Below are 14,421 nucleotides of genomic sequence, written 5' to 3'. Positions count from 1 at the left end.
TCCATGAGGCTTGGGGACTCATCTTGGTCCAGGAGGAGGCTCACAAGCTCCTCTTATCTGTAATAAAATCAATTTTATAGATCAATGGTCTTCCCTTTCTTTAGGATCATTGGGCCCATGATAATCTGATGAAGCTGGAAATCCTTTCCTCAGGAAGAAAAAAAAAACAACTGTCACCTAATTTTTGCACATAATTGGAAAAAAACTTTTCCCCTCCAAAATTCTAGAAAAGTATATGGACTCCCTGACACCCATCCACAGAATCCTATTTAAGAACCCCTATTTCACGCTGATGGAGAAGGAAATGGCAACCCACTCCAGTATTCTTGCCTGGAGAATCCCATGGTCGGAGGAGCCTGGTAGGCTACAGTCCATGGGGTTGCAAAGAGTCGGACACAACTGAGCGACTTCACTTTCACTTTATTTCACACTGAACTTCCAAAAGGTGGGGAACAGGTGGGGGATGTCATCATATCCTCTTTTATTGCTACATTCTGGCAGAGGGTCTCCAAGAATTTTTAACAAATATTGAACGATAATAATAAAATTGATATTTAACATCTAGCATTTTTCAATGATTAGTAGCAAAATTTTTCTCTAAGCAAACTATAACTAATCTAATCTTCACCACAACTTTTGAGGTAGATTTTATTACCTCCTTTTTATGGAGGAGAAAATTGGTCAAAGAAGTTGCATAAGACATAAATGAATTCATTAAAATCCTTTCCAAGTCTCTTAAACCTAGCAGACCAAGGCTTAAGTTGTATCTTTCTTTAAGTTCTTAAGTACTTACCTAAGTTTAGTTGAGAGATAGTAACTCAGATTTCCTATAAAGAAAAAAATTCCCATAAGGAAATAACTTGTGTCATTTCACAGAGAATTTAAAAAAAGATGAAGAATGCCATGAAGTTCCACCTCTTCTTTTCTACAGATTATGAACACCAGTAACTTCCCCACATGGTTTCTCATTCATCACTTATTATTAAAAACAAAAAGTCTGTCCTGTGATTACCAAGGCAAAATTTCCAAACACCTAAGATAAGCAAATCTCACTATGGAGTTAATTTTAATGGCAGATCACAGATTCTTTCAAATGGACTGTCTAACATTTCCCAGAAAAGTGCACACTATTATTTGATTTTTGACTCCATCTTCCTTCTCCATTGGTATTTTTGTTATGATTTGTTGTTGCTTTATTCTCCTCATTTCTTGTTCTATATTACTTTCATTTAAGTTTTCCCTAACCTACAAGCTTGATGAGCTGTCTATAAAGAAAGCAGGAAAGATATTAAAAATAAGAGGATTTTCCAGGTGGGTTCTCCCAAGCTCTCGGCTCTCTCGTTAGAATCAAGATTTTACAGTTACATCTGCATAGTTCTTTTTTTTAAAAAAAATAAAAAGTTTTATAAAGGGGAAAAATAGAAAAGGGTCCGAAATACCTCATCGCTCTTCGCCCACCACCATCCAGCTGTGCAGTGGCATCAGAGGACAGTACAAAGACCCAGGGTGAAACCCACTATGAGCGCACTGGATCAAAGACGCCAGCTCCCTTCACACAGGCAACAGGAGCAGCAGTCTCTACCTGTCAACACGAAAGCTAAAAGTCTTCATCCCATATTTATATATCGTGTTACATCTTATTGAGATTCGACTAGTTAGTAAGAATTAAGGGAAGGGCTTTCTCAGGTGGCTCAGTGGTAAAGAATCTACCAGCCAATGAAGGAGACACAGGTTCTATCCCTGGGTTGGAAAGACCCCCCTGGAGGAGGAAATGGTAACTCACACCAGTATTCTTGCTGGGAAATCCATGGACAAGAGGAGCCTGGTGGGCTACAGTCCGTGTGGGTGACAAAAGAGTCAGACATGACTTAGTGACTAAACAACAACAAACAGCATGTATTTAGCATCTAGAGAAATGAAAGAAAATAAGGTGCAAATCTGTTGAACTAACTTACTGAAATACTCTTTTTCTACCTCTAGAATTGGAAAGAAAGTGAAAGTGTTAGTCGCTCAGTCGTGTCTAACTCTTTGCAACCCCATGGATTGTAGCCTGCCAGTCTGGGATTGGCTCCTCTGTCTATGGGATTCTCCAGGCCAGAATACTGGAGTGGGTAGTCATTCCCTTCTCTAAGAGATCTTCCCGACCCAGGGATGGAACCTGGGCCTCCCACAGTGCAGGCAGATTCTTTACTGTCTGAGCAACCAGGGAAATCCCTTTAAATACAAATCTGAGTGTTATTTTAAATACAAGGGCCAGAGTGTCTTATTTTAAATTACTGATGGGATATCCTGATGAAACCTTTTAAATACTCACCTATCGGGTTAACTTAAGCTGCTTGACTCAGCATATGGAGCTCTATGAGATCTGAACCCATGTCTGGATTTTACCGTTTCACTTTCCACCTCCCACCTCTACTTGGAGTTCCCCGCACACACCTACTCCTGCACACACCTTGCCTTTGCTCAAATCTCTTCTGCCTAGAGTCCCTTGTCCACCTTCATCTACTTCTATTAGATTCAGCAGAGGCAATGCCTCCTTCAGGAAGCTCTTCTGTTCCATGCTGATCAGGTCAGGTTCACTTTATCTGTGGTCCAGTAAGACTAGCACCTACTTCTATCACTGGATTCAAATTGCTTTTATAAATAGGTGCTATTATGTCTGTTCAGTTGAGGTCAGTGCTGTTTATTTTGAGTTTGTATTTTCTGTCCCTGGCACGGTGCTAGGCATATAGGGAGAGCTCAACAGCCTTCCTTTAAATCAAAGAAAGAAACATAAAGATGTTTTAAAAATAAATTATCCAGATTTATTGTCTTCTTTTAGGGGTTCTGTTGCTACTTATGCATCAGGAATCAGATCTGAAGTCAAGATTTTATTATTTTATACCATGAAGTTTTTCCCTCTAATTCAAGTCTTAAAATGTTTCCCTGTTGATTAAATTCTTTGGGAAAATATTACAGTTGTTTTATGTTGCAAATTGCTTTTCATAAAATAGAAAACTTTTTAAAGTGCTTGTTTTAAAAAATGAATCTTTTGAATGCAATATTCATAATATTCCATATTAGATAGTGATATTTAATCATTTAATTTAGTCTCAGCATGTCAATATAAAAAGGTTTACATCTAATTTGGGCACTAATATTCAATGTATTTTAGGAAAATGGGAGTTTATAAATTTGAAATTTATAAAGCATTAATTATATAGCATGCTTAGTGCTTTACATAACAGATGTAATCTTCAGAAAATGTCCATTATTTGCGTGCCATTATTCTAATTTTACAAATGAGGAAACAGTCTTAAAAGTTTAATGAACTTTTTAGAAAATTAATTATTAATTAATTTGGCTGCACTGGGTCTTAGTTGCAGTATGTGAGCTCTTAAGTCGTGCCACATGGGATCTAGTTACCTGAGCAGGGATTGAACCCAGGTCCCCTGCATTGGGAGCCCAGAATCTTAGCCATTGGACCACCAGGGAAGTCTCTGAACTTTCTTAATGAAGGATTATTTATCTTTTCTTTCAGTAGTTAGATTTGCTAAAATAAATGAGCTTGTTCATATTATTATCTTCTAAGTCCTCATTCTTAACTCTGAAGCCACTCACTTCCTTCTCTTAACTTCCTTCTTTTTCTTTCCACTAGGAACCTGATAATAGAGATAGAAAGGGCTAGTGTATGCAACCAATTCTTAAGAAATTGGATAGAAAATAGTATTTATTATTACTTGCTCCTGATAAGAATGCCTTTGAGAAAGTCAGATAGACCTGTCCCATTTCTGTGGTCAGTGGAAAAGTCACTCTCAGATGAAGCATGCACTGAACTCTTCCTTCAACACATAAAAGGTCTTTCTTGAAAAAAAAAATCCATCTCCCCTATGCAGAGTTCAAATATTAGCAGTCTTGATCCAGCTAAACACAGTTAGAAGCAACTAAAAATACTCTGCCCTTGGTCACGGAAACAAGCAGAAGAGAAGAGACTCATTGGAGTTCACTCGCTCTACTGAGTTGTCAACCTCCCTTGGTCCCTCTGAGCACATTCACTCCTTGCTTTTAGCAAGTTTCTTTACATTGTTTCCAAGTCCACTTCACGTAAATAGCAGAAGGTCATTGGGAGAAAAGTAGTCAGTCCACTCAGATATACTGACAATCACAAGAGATGGCAGCTGAAAGCAAGGGAAGACCCTGGGACACTGCAGAAGTGTGTAGAATGTTAACATCCAGGAGTGACATACTCAAGAAGTTTGTCTAGGACCAACACAGTAGACTGACTTTCAACTTGAAATTTTCGAATAAGGGTGTTACAGGAAGAAGAACTTCTGGCCAGTGTTCACTGCCTCAGCTCAGAGTGCCACACACGGGTCCTCACTGGAGTTGAAATTTTAGCAAAGCTAAAGCTGTTTTAGTAAAGCTGTTTAAGACTGAGTATAAAACAGATCTCGAACAGTCCTGCAGTATTCCAGGTTAGGAGTCGCAGCAGATGACAAATACCTTTAATTAAACAGGGATGCAAATAGTCTCAACCTGAGTTTGCAGTGAACCAGGCTGCAAACATTAACTTCACAGGCAAGGTCCTCTCGAACACAGTTTACTTTTCTCCTTTCTCAAGTTTATTTAAGTAGCTTTCCTCCTATGTATGTTGTATGCAATTTCAGCATGTTTTGTAGTTTTAAAAATACTGTTCAGTAAGGTGGGTACATGCATGTTTGAGTGTGTGTGTGTTTAATTTTTTGGTTACAAGGAACTGCAATCTCTGATGAATTGGTTTCATTTAACCAAATTAACTCTGTTAGTTATATGAAAAATTAGGCAGTATTCTTATTCCAGTATGCAGAGAGTTACACAGAAGTACAAAATGTACATCAAGGGCCAATTACATATGAAGAACTACTGATAATTATGAAAGTTGGTTAATATTTCTGAATTATTAAGTCTGACAGCATAATCCTGCTTTCTGTGTTGTTTGGTCTATTGATACCAGATGCTTAATGCATAGTAAAATGTGACAGTGCAGTGGAAGTTAATGCTATTTTGCAAAACAAGGAAAATTACTGTGTGGAACATGAAATGCAGCAGGCAGAAGTTAGAATTAGTTTTAAACAGAAGGGTGGCTGTATGTCTGAAGCCGTATTAAACTTCAAACACTGTTAGATCTTATCTCAGCATGGAGTGGAAGTTAGAGGGCTGGAGTAACCTTCCACCATGACACCTGCTTAGAGACTATCCCTTCCCAGTGTCATTGGAACTCTTTCTTTTTTTTTTTAATTTATTTATTTTTTCAGTGGGTTTTGTCATACATTGACATGAATCAGCAATAGATTTACACGTATTCCCCATCCCGATCCCCCTTCCCACCTCCCTCTCCACCCAATTCCTCTGGGTCTTCCCAGTGCACCAGGCTCGAGCACTTGTCTCAGCTGTTAAAAAGAATTCATTTGAACCAGTTCTAATGAGATGGATGAAACTGGAGCCCATTATACAGAGTGAAGTAAGCCAGAAAGATAAAGAACATTACAGCATACTAACACATATATATGGAATTTGGAACTCTTTCATCTTTGAGGACAATGCTTTGGGGTCATGGGTCATTTGCCATCACATTGATGTTTAACAGTGGTTCAGTGATGGTGATGGAAAACTTTTTTTCTTAAGTACTCAAAACCACTTTCTACAAAGCAGCACCAGAGATAAGAGAGAACCACGCACCAGAGGAGCTTCTCGGGTGGCGCAGTGGTAAAGAATCCACCTGCCACACCAGGAGACCTGGGTTGATTCCCGGGTCAGGAAGATCCCCTGGAGAAGGAGACGCCAACTCACTTCAGTGTTCTTGCCTGGAAAATCCCAGAGACAGAGGAGCCTGGCGGGCTACAGTCCAAAGGGTTGCAAGGAGTTGGACACGACTTAGTGACTAAACAACAACAACAACAACAAGTGATATAAGAGAGAAAAAGTCACAAGGCCTGATTATGCATTATACATGATAGGTTATTATAAGAGCAGATTAATACTCCTGAATTATGAACTCTGACAGTACAATCACGTTATTTTCTTGTTTCTTCTGTTGATACCAGATCTTTAATGCAGAGTAAAATGTGACTGCAACATTATCTGTATGTGTAGCTAGAAAATACAGAAGTATACACTATCATGAATGTAAAGACATATGAAACATATAAGACAAACCATATGTTCTTACTCTCATTTTACTCTCATTTAAAGTAAGTGAATCCCCCACAGAAATGATAAGGGAATTTTCTATGACAAATGACATAGCATTTTATCTCTTCGATTATAAAATATGTCCCTTTTGTTAATTGGGCTTCCCCATGGCTCAGCAGTAAAGAAGCCACATGCAATGGAGAGCGGCAGGAACCATGGGTTTGATTCCTGCTTGGGAAAATCCCCTGGAGAAGGAAATGGCAACCCACTCCAGCATTCTTGCCTGGGAAATCCCATGGACAGAGGAGCCTGGCAGGCTACAGTCCACAGTGTGGCAAAAGAGTCAGACGTGCCTTAGCAACTAAACAACAAATAACAAGTTGCAGAGGTGTGGGATATGATGTATCAGACCCTGTCCACATAAACTGAAATTTCAGTTGGCATCAACCCTGGTCAGTGAAATATCTTAATGATATTAGCTATGCATGCATGCATGCTGTCTTTTCAGTTGTGTACAATTCTTTTCGACCCCATGGACTGTAGCCTGACAGGTTCCTCTGTCTTGGGATTCTTCAGGCAAGAATACTGGAGTGGGTTGCCATGCCTTCCTCCAAGAGATCTTTCTGACCCAGGGATTGAACCTGCATCTCCCATGGTTCCTGCTTTGCAGGTGGAGTCTTTACTGCTGAGCCACTGGAGAAGCCCAATGCCATCAGCTAAGTAATGACATAAAACATGATAAGTATATTTATGTATGTTATTTGGCTCTTAAATAATAGTATGCTTACCAATAGTTAAGCATACTACATGTATTTACTTAATTTTTATAATAGCCCTATGAGGTGAGAACTAGCATTATCCTCACTTTACAGATACAGAATAGACAAAACCAGGTTAAGCAAGTTAGCCAAGATTAATCAGATATTAAATGGCAGAACTGAGCTTTGAACTCAGAGAATCTGGTTTCTGAGGCCACAAACTTAAAATAAATGTTAAGGTGAGCAGAAGACGATGGCGGAGGAGTAAGATGGGGAGATTGCCTGCCTCCCCACAAATATATCAGAAACTCATCAAAATAGGGAACAACTCCTACAGATCAACTTCTAAACAACAGCAGAAGATCCCAGGCCTCTAAAAATGCAAACTAATCTCTTTGGAAGGAGAAATGAAACCAATATTGTAAAACAATTATCCTTCAATTAAAAATAAATAAATAAAAAATACATGTTAACAATATCACTGCCCACAGACTACCTCCAACACCCTCATTCGACTCTCCCTTGCATTCAGCCTAACTTGTTTAGGACACAAAGTCATGGCTCTAGCTGATGGGAAGCCTCTATCTTCTTGTTAATAGGACATTGGGATTTAAAAATATGCAGATATTCATACATTACTGTATGCTTTTAATTCTTTAACAGTGGTTTTTCTACTTCATAGCATAAATGAGCTCTTTCAGGTGAAACAGCTTCTCTTACTTACCAGATCATTCAATGGCTAGAAACTTAATCCTCAAGTTTCAGTTTTAAAAGAACCTAAGCAATCATTGGAACAGAAAATGCAGACACCAGAGATGTATTAATAACTGGTATCAGATCCACAGTAGTCCCCCCTGCATAAATGGCAACGCTGGTTGTTCTCAGCATTTGTTTAACTTGAAATAAAACAAAATACAAAGTTCCAAAGAATTCTAGGGTGTTTATATACAAGATAGTCAAATTCCATGGGTTTTTTTTGCCACTTTTGAAAAGCATTTTGACAAAAAATAAGGTTTCATTTTAGCAAAGTATTTTAAATGGTTGTTTTTTCTTTTTAAAAAATATTATTTATTTACATACATATTTATTTTTGGCTGTGCTGGGTCTTCATTGCTGCATGGACTTTCTCTAGTTGCTGTGAGTGGGGGGCTACTGTTCAGTTGCAGTGTGTGGGCTTGTCATTGCGGTGGCTTCTTCTGTTGTGGAGTGACTCCTGGTCTCTAGAACACAAGCTCAATAGTTATGGCACACCAGTTTAGTTTCTTCATGGCATGTGGGATCTACCCAGACCAGGGATTGAACCCGTGTCTCTTGCATTGGCAGGTGGATTCTTAACCACTGAGCTACCAGGGCAAAGTATTTTAACAAAAATAACTGCTTGGTATTTATAAGAGGATTATATATAGTAAGGGCTTCCCTGGGAGCTCAGTTGGTAAAGAATCCACCTGCAATGGAGGAGACCCTGGTTCGATTTCTGGGTCGGGAAGATCTGCTGGAGAAAGGACAGGCTACCCACTCAGTCTTCTTGGGCTTCCCTTGTGGCTCAGCTGGTAAAGAATCCACCTACAATGCAGGAGACCTGGGTTCGATCCCTGGTTTGGGAAGAACCTCTGGAGAAGGAAAAGGCTACCCACTCCAGTATTCTGGCTTGGAGAATTTCATGGACTGTACAGTCCATGGGGTCTCAAAGAATCAGACACGACTGAGCAAATTTCATTTTCACTTTATATATAGTATACACTTTCACTTTATATACAGTATACATATATATATATATATTGATACTTGTTCAAATTTATTTTTATGTAGCTTATATTATTACAACTGTCATCAGAATTTGTTTTAGGAATAGGGATGTCTTTCTAAACAACATTCTTTAGAGGGGAAGGAAGTGGTGAATTACTAAAAGGAAGGAAGAAAGAATGTCTATTGAAGAACAATTAGCAGTTTCCCTCAGACAACCCTCCTGTCACTCTCTCCCCTTATTGCCAACATGGTCAGGCTGTGTAATAACCCTCAGGAATGCTCGTACAAGGAAGTAAACATCAAAGGAGGACTCCGTTTTCAGTCACAGTGCACACGGTTTAGGCACAGGTAACAGGAGGCACAAGTTAAAGAGCCCGGAAGGGGACTTCCCTGGTGGTCCAGTGGTTGAGAATCCGCCTTCCAGTGCAGGGGATGCTGGTTCAATCACTGGTCAGGGAACTAAGATCCCACAGGCCACAGAGCAACCGAGCCTGAGCACCACAACAAAAGATCTTCAGGTGCTGCGACTAAGACCAGAAGCAGAATTCTGAGGATGCAAACATCTTAAAGAAGGCTTTCAGTCACTCCAGGCCCAGGAATTAAAATGATGGAGGCGATTTCCACTGACCCATCAGTATAACCGAGCAGGATACTATGGGGTCTTTTGGGGACAGGCCCTTCCCCATATCCTCTGCTGTAGCTCCTCTCTGAAGCACTTAGATAATAGTATCTGATGCATACTTCCTGAGTTATTTCAATACAATTCAGTCGCTCAGTTGTGTCTGACTCTTTGCGACCCCATGGACTTCAGCACACCAGGCTTCCCCATCCATCACCAACTCCCAGAGCATGTTCAAACTCATGTCCATAGAGTCGGTGATGCCATCCAACCATCTCATGCTCTGTTGTCCCCTTCTCCTCCTGCCTTCAATCTTTCCCAGCATCTAGGTTTCTTCAGGGAGTCAGTTCTTTGAATCAGGTGGCCAAAGTATTGGAGTTTCAGCTTCAGCATTAGTCCTTCCAATGAATATTCAGGACTGATTTTCTTTAGGATTGACTGGTTGGATCTCCTTGCTGTCCAAGGGACTCTCAAGAGTCTTCTCCAACACCACAGCTCAAAAGCATCAATTCTTCAACACTCAGCTTTCTTTACAGTCCAACTCTCACATCCATACATGACTACTGGAAAAACCATAGCTTTGACTAGATGGACCCTTGTCAGCAAAGTAATGGCTCTGCTTTTTAATATGCTATCTAGGTTGGTCATAGCTTTTCTTTCAAGAAGCAAGCATCTTTTAATTTCATGGCTGCAGTCACCATCTGCAGTGATTTTGGAGCCCCCCAAAATAAAGTCTCTCACTGTAACAGATGCTAAAACCACCACCAAATGAAACCACCACTACTTGATGAGCATGTAGCCCCCAGACATACTAGCCCCTAAGGTTTGATCATGTGAGAGTGGGACCATAAAGAAGGCTGAGCACCGAAGAATTGATACTTTCAAACTGTGGTGCTGGAGAAGACTCTTTAGAGTCCCTTGGACAGCAAGGAGATCCAACCAGTCAATCCTAAAGAAAATCAGTCCTGAATATTCATATTCATTGGAAGGACTGATGCTGAAGCTGAAGGTCCAATACTTTGGCCACCTGATGTGAAAAGCTGACTCATTGGGAAAGACTTTGATGCTGGGAAAGGTTAAGGGCAGAAGGAGAAAGGGGTGACAGAAGATGAGATGATTAAATGGCATCACTGACTCAATGGACATGAGTCTGAGCAAACTCCGGGAGATAGTGAAGGGCAGGGAACCCTGGTGTGCTATAGTCCATGGAGTCACAGAGTTGGACATGACTTAACTGCTGAACAACAGCAAGCACCCAGTTAAATGCAACCTGGGTCCCATTATCAGCATTTGGAAGATACTGCAGTTTGTATAGACAGGCATTTGTGGATATGGAAGTTTTAGGGTACTCAAAGAACAGTGAACTAGAGGACAAACTAATTACTAAAGTTCTATGAAGAAAAAAACAAAAAGACTTAGGATATTTGAGAATTGCTTCTCTCTGAGAACAATTTTATTTCCAGTATATTTAATGACATAGTACATTGGGCAACTGCTGAATTTGGAGGGGTGGCTCTCAATACTGATTGAAAATTATATTCACCTATGACGAAGGTGAATAAATAGCCGTAGGAAGCGAGGGGGCCAACCTAGCGAACACCTGAGAGGCAGTTCAGGGTACTTGGTGGAAAAGATAGAACGAGAGTGAAAGGAATTGGAGACACAGTCAAGAGGGATAATGTTGGGTCTTTTGGCTTATAGTGAAAACTGACTTTCATTCTGCTGTTTTTCATAACAAAAGCATTTTATTTGGAAAAAATAAGATTATACTAAAATAAGGAAAGCCTTGTTTGTATTGAAATAAGATTGTTGATAACAGAATAATTATAGCAGAAGCTGGCATTTGATGTGGTGACAATTTGAAAAAGATGAAGGAATTTGAACTATTATTTTAAAATTTATTTTTAACTGGAGGATAATTGCTTTACAATGATGCATTGGTTTCTGCCATACAACAATGTGAATCAGCCATAGCTATACATATGTCCCCTCCCTCTAGAACCTCCCTCCCACCCCAGCCCTCATCCCAACCTTCCAGGTTGTCAGAGTCTGGTTTGCACTCCCTGTGCTATACAGCACTTCCCACTAGCCACCTATTTTATATACGGTAATTTATGTTTCAGTGTTACTCAATTTGTCTCACCCTTTCCAACCCTGTAGGGTTTCCCAGGGAGCTCAGTTGTAAAGAATCCACCTACCATTGCAGGAGACATAGGTTTGATCCCTGATCCAGGAAGATCCCTTGGAGAAGGAAACAGCAACGCATTCTAAAACCCCATGGAGCCTGGAGGGCTACAATCCAGGGGGTCAGAAAGAGTCAAACATGACTTAGCAGCTGAGTTTTGGTTTGGCTCCTTCCCCAACTGTGTCCACAAGTCTGTTCTCTATGTTCGCATCTCTTCTCAGTAAGGAAAGAATCTGCTGAAGAGTTTTACCCAGAGAAGAGACATAAGCAGACTCATGTTTAACAGAATCATTCTGGGTATCGTGTTTGAGAATGCCAGCAAAGGGTCACAGGGAGGGAGACCAACAAGGAAACAACTGCAGTCATGCAAGTGAGAGATGAGGGTGTCTTGGATTAGGGTGATTTTTGATGAGGGTCAGGGGTCTGAGGATTGATGTTACCTACTTATAAGATAATACACTAAACTCTGTTTCACAGATTCTGGCAGAAGACACGAGACTCTTGGGTCAGAGACAAAGGACTTTATTGCTCACACCATAACAAGCAGCATGAGCGTCGAATTTGTGTTGGTTCCCCTTGTCCTGCCAAGTCCCTTAGAGGCAATATGGGTGGGCCCAAATGAATGCTGCCTAATTGGTGGGCATGTGTTGCAGCTGTGGAACACTGAGCTTAGGAAATCCATCTCTTTTACAGCACTAAGCACTAAGCCAACCTGTTCTTTATCCTTCATCCCATGACATTGCCCCATCCCTTCAGGTTGCTCACTGCAAACATAACCCTAAGAGGTGTCCTAAGTGAGGACTGGGCAGGACCTGCCACTCTTGGGGTACTTGAGAAGAATGTACAGGGACCTTCAGGTGGTTGGCTAGCAAGTTGGAGTGAGAAGTAGTCAGATCCTCAACATATTTTTTTCAGTAAAGTTAACAAGATTTTTCTGGGGCTTTTGTTCAAAATATTTTTCTAAATGATCCCTCTTTCACTGGTTTATTTTGTTTGAGAATAGTTTCATCTGCAAAGGTCTGGGAGTATCTTATATTCACTTCCAGTATACTGAATATATCTCACCCCACCCAAATCTAAACTTCAAAATAGTGCATCCAGGTCACAACGTGCTTGAAGAGTCTCAGATGAAAGAACAGATTAACATCTGAGTGTTTTACTTTGTCAAAATCTGTCAACTAGTAAGATAACGCAGTAGAAACAATATAGCTTATAAAAAGTGGAGAAATTATAATTTCATTTTTCTAAGGAAAATATTATTTTCTTGTCACAAATTCTACTACTTGTATCATCAGCTTCTAGAAGATACCCACTTTCAAACCATGTCTTGCATTTGTGCAAATTTCCAATTATAACCTTCTTTAACTTTACCAGAGATTCAAATATCCAAATTTGCAAGCTAATACTTGCATTATCCTTTCAAAGGGCCAAATGTATAAACTTGCTGTATCATGCGCTTTTTTTAAATAACAGGAATGATTAAATTAATATTCAAGTTGTTACAAGCAACACTGCAGAAAACCAAGGTGTGTTTGAACTTCTTAGTTCCTTAGTCTAAGTTTTTTAGTTCTCCAGATTACAGTCATACAAAATCAAAGAATAATGAAAGCTCAACTGCTGGAGTATGATCAGTGAAAATCCTTATTAATATGTTCCACTGAAGCATGTCATCCTGTTAGAACATTACTTTGTGCAGTTGTTCTCAATACAGACTAGACATTGAGTCACTATCTTGGAAAAATGTAGTCTGACACAAATGATTTTTGGGCTTCCCAGGTGGTGCTAGTGGTAAAGAATCCGCCTGCCAATGCAGGAGACATTAAGAGATGCAGGTTCAATCCCTCAGTTGGGAAGATCCCCTGGAGAAGGGTCTGGCAACCCCACTCCAGTATTCTTGCCTGGAGAATCCCATGGGCAGAGGAACCTGGTGGGCTATGGCCAATGAGGTTGCAGAGTCAGACACAACTTAAGCTACTTAGCAACATTGATTTTCAAAGAAGGGTAAACTATAAAATTGGGGAGCACACATTTAGCAGTCTCCACACAGCTTGAATGAAGGCAAAAGACCCTGATTTTGCCAGAAAAGAGTGTTCCATTAATGAGAACTTGGACTTGACTTTGCTACAGGAAAAGTTTGTGAGTGTTTTTTTCCCCAGGGTAAAGGATATTCTCTTCTCAAAACCATCCATTCCCCATGCTTTCTTTTCTCCCTTCACCAAATCACACATTTATTTCACTATCAATGACTTCAACAGAGTTAAAGTATTTCCTGCTTGACAAAGAAAATTAACACACTCTTATTTTGACTCACATGTTCATCTTTAGTCACTTTATTTAGAATGAACTTATTCTGCCTGCTAAGTCGCTTCAGTCATGTCCGACTCTGCGACCCGTTGGACTGTAGCTCACCAGGCTCCTCTGCCATGGGATTCTCCATGCCTTCTTCCAGGGGATCTTCCCCACAGAAGGATCAAACTTGCATCTCTTATGTCTCCTACAGTGGCAGTGGGTTCTTTGTCACTAGCACCACCTGATCGACTCTGCTCCACAGAAAGTCAAATTTCTCCCTTTATAAAACCAGAACCCAGTGACCCCACTAACAAACCACCAGCTTGTGAGGTGCCATATCAGCAGCCAACTGACCTTTGATGTCATATTTATCTTACCTCAACCTAAGATTCTAGGAGTTTCAATGTATATCATTTTTTCTTAGAAAATAGCAGACAATCCTTTGGAAAGCTGTTCATGTAGATGACAGAAAAATCTATTGTGTAGTCATAGTCACTTCAGAGTCCACTCATCTGGTTCTAGGATTTGATTCATTGAAAGTTTACATTTATGGAATTCTTACTAAGTGCTAGGTATTGTAGTAAATGCTTCATATGCATTATCTCATATGGGCATGGGTTCTATTATTCTCAATTTCTTACAGATAAAAATCGAAAGCTACAGAAAAGGTAAAG

Source organism: Cervus canadensis, chromosome 12 (genome assembly GCF_019320065.1).
Source record: "Cervus canadensis isolate Bull #8, Minnesota chromosome 12, ASM1932006v1, whole genome shotgun sequence".
Taxonomy (NCBI): domain Eukaryota; kingdom Metazoa; phylum Chordata; class Mammalia; order Artiodactyla; family Cervidae; genus Cervus; species Cervus canadensis.
This window is presented reverse-complemented; position numbering follows the sequence as displayed.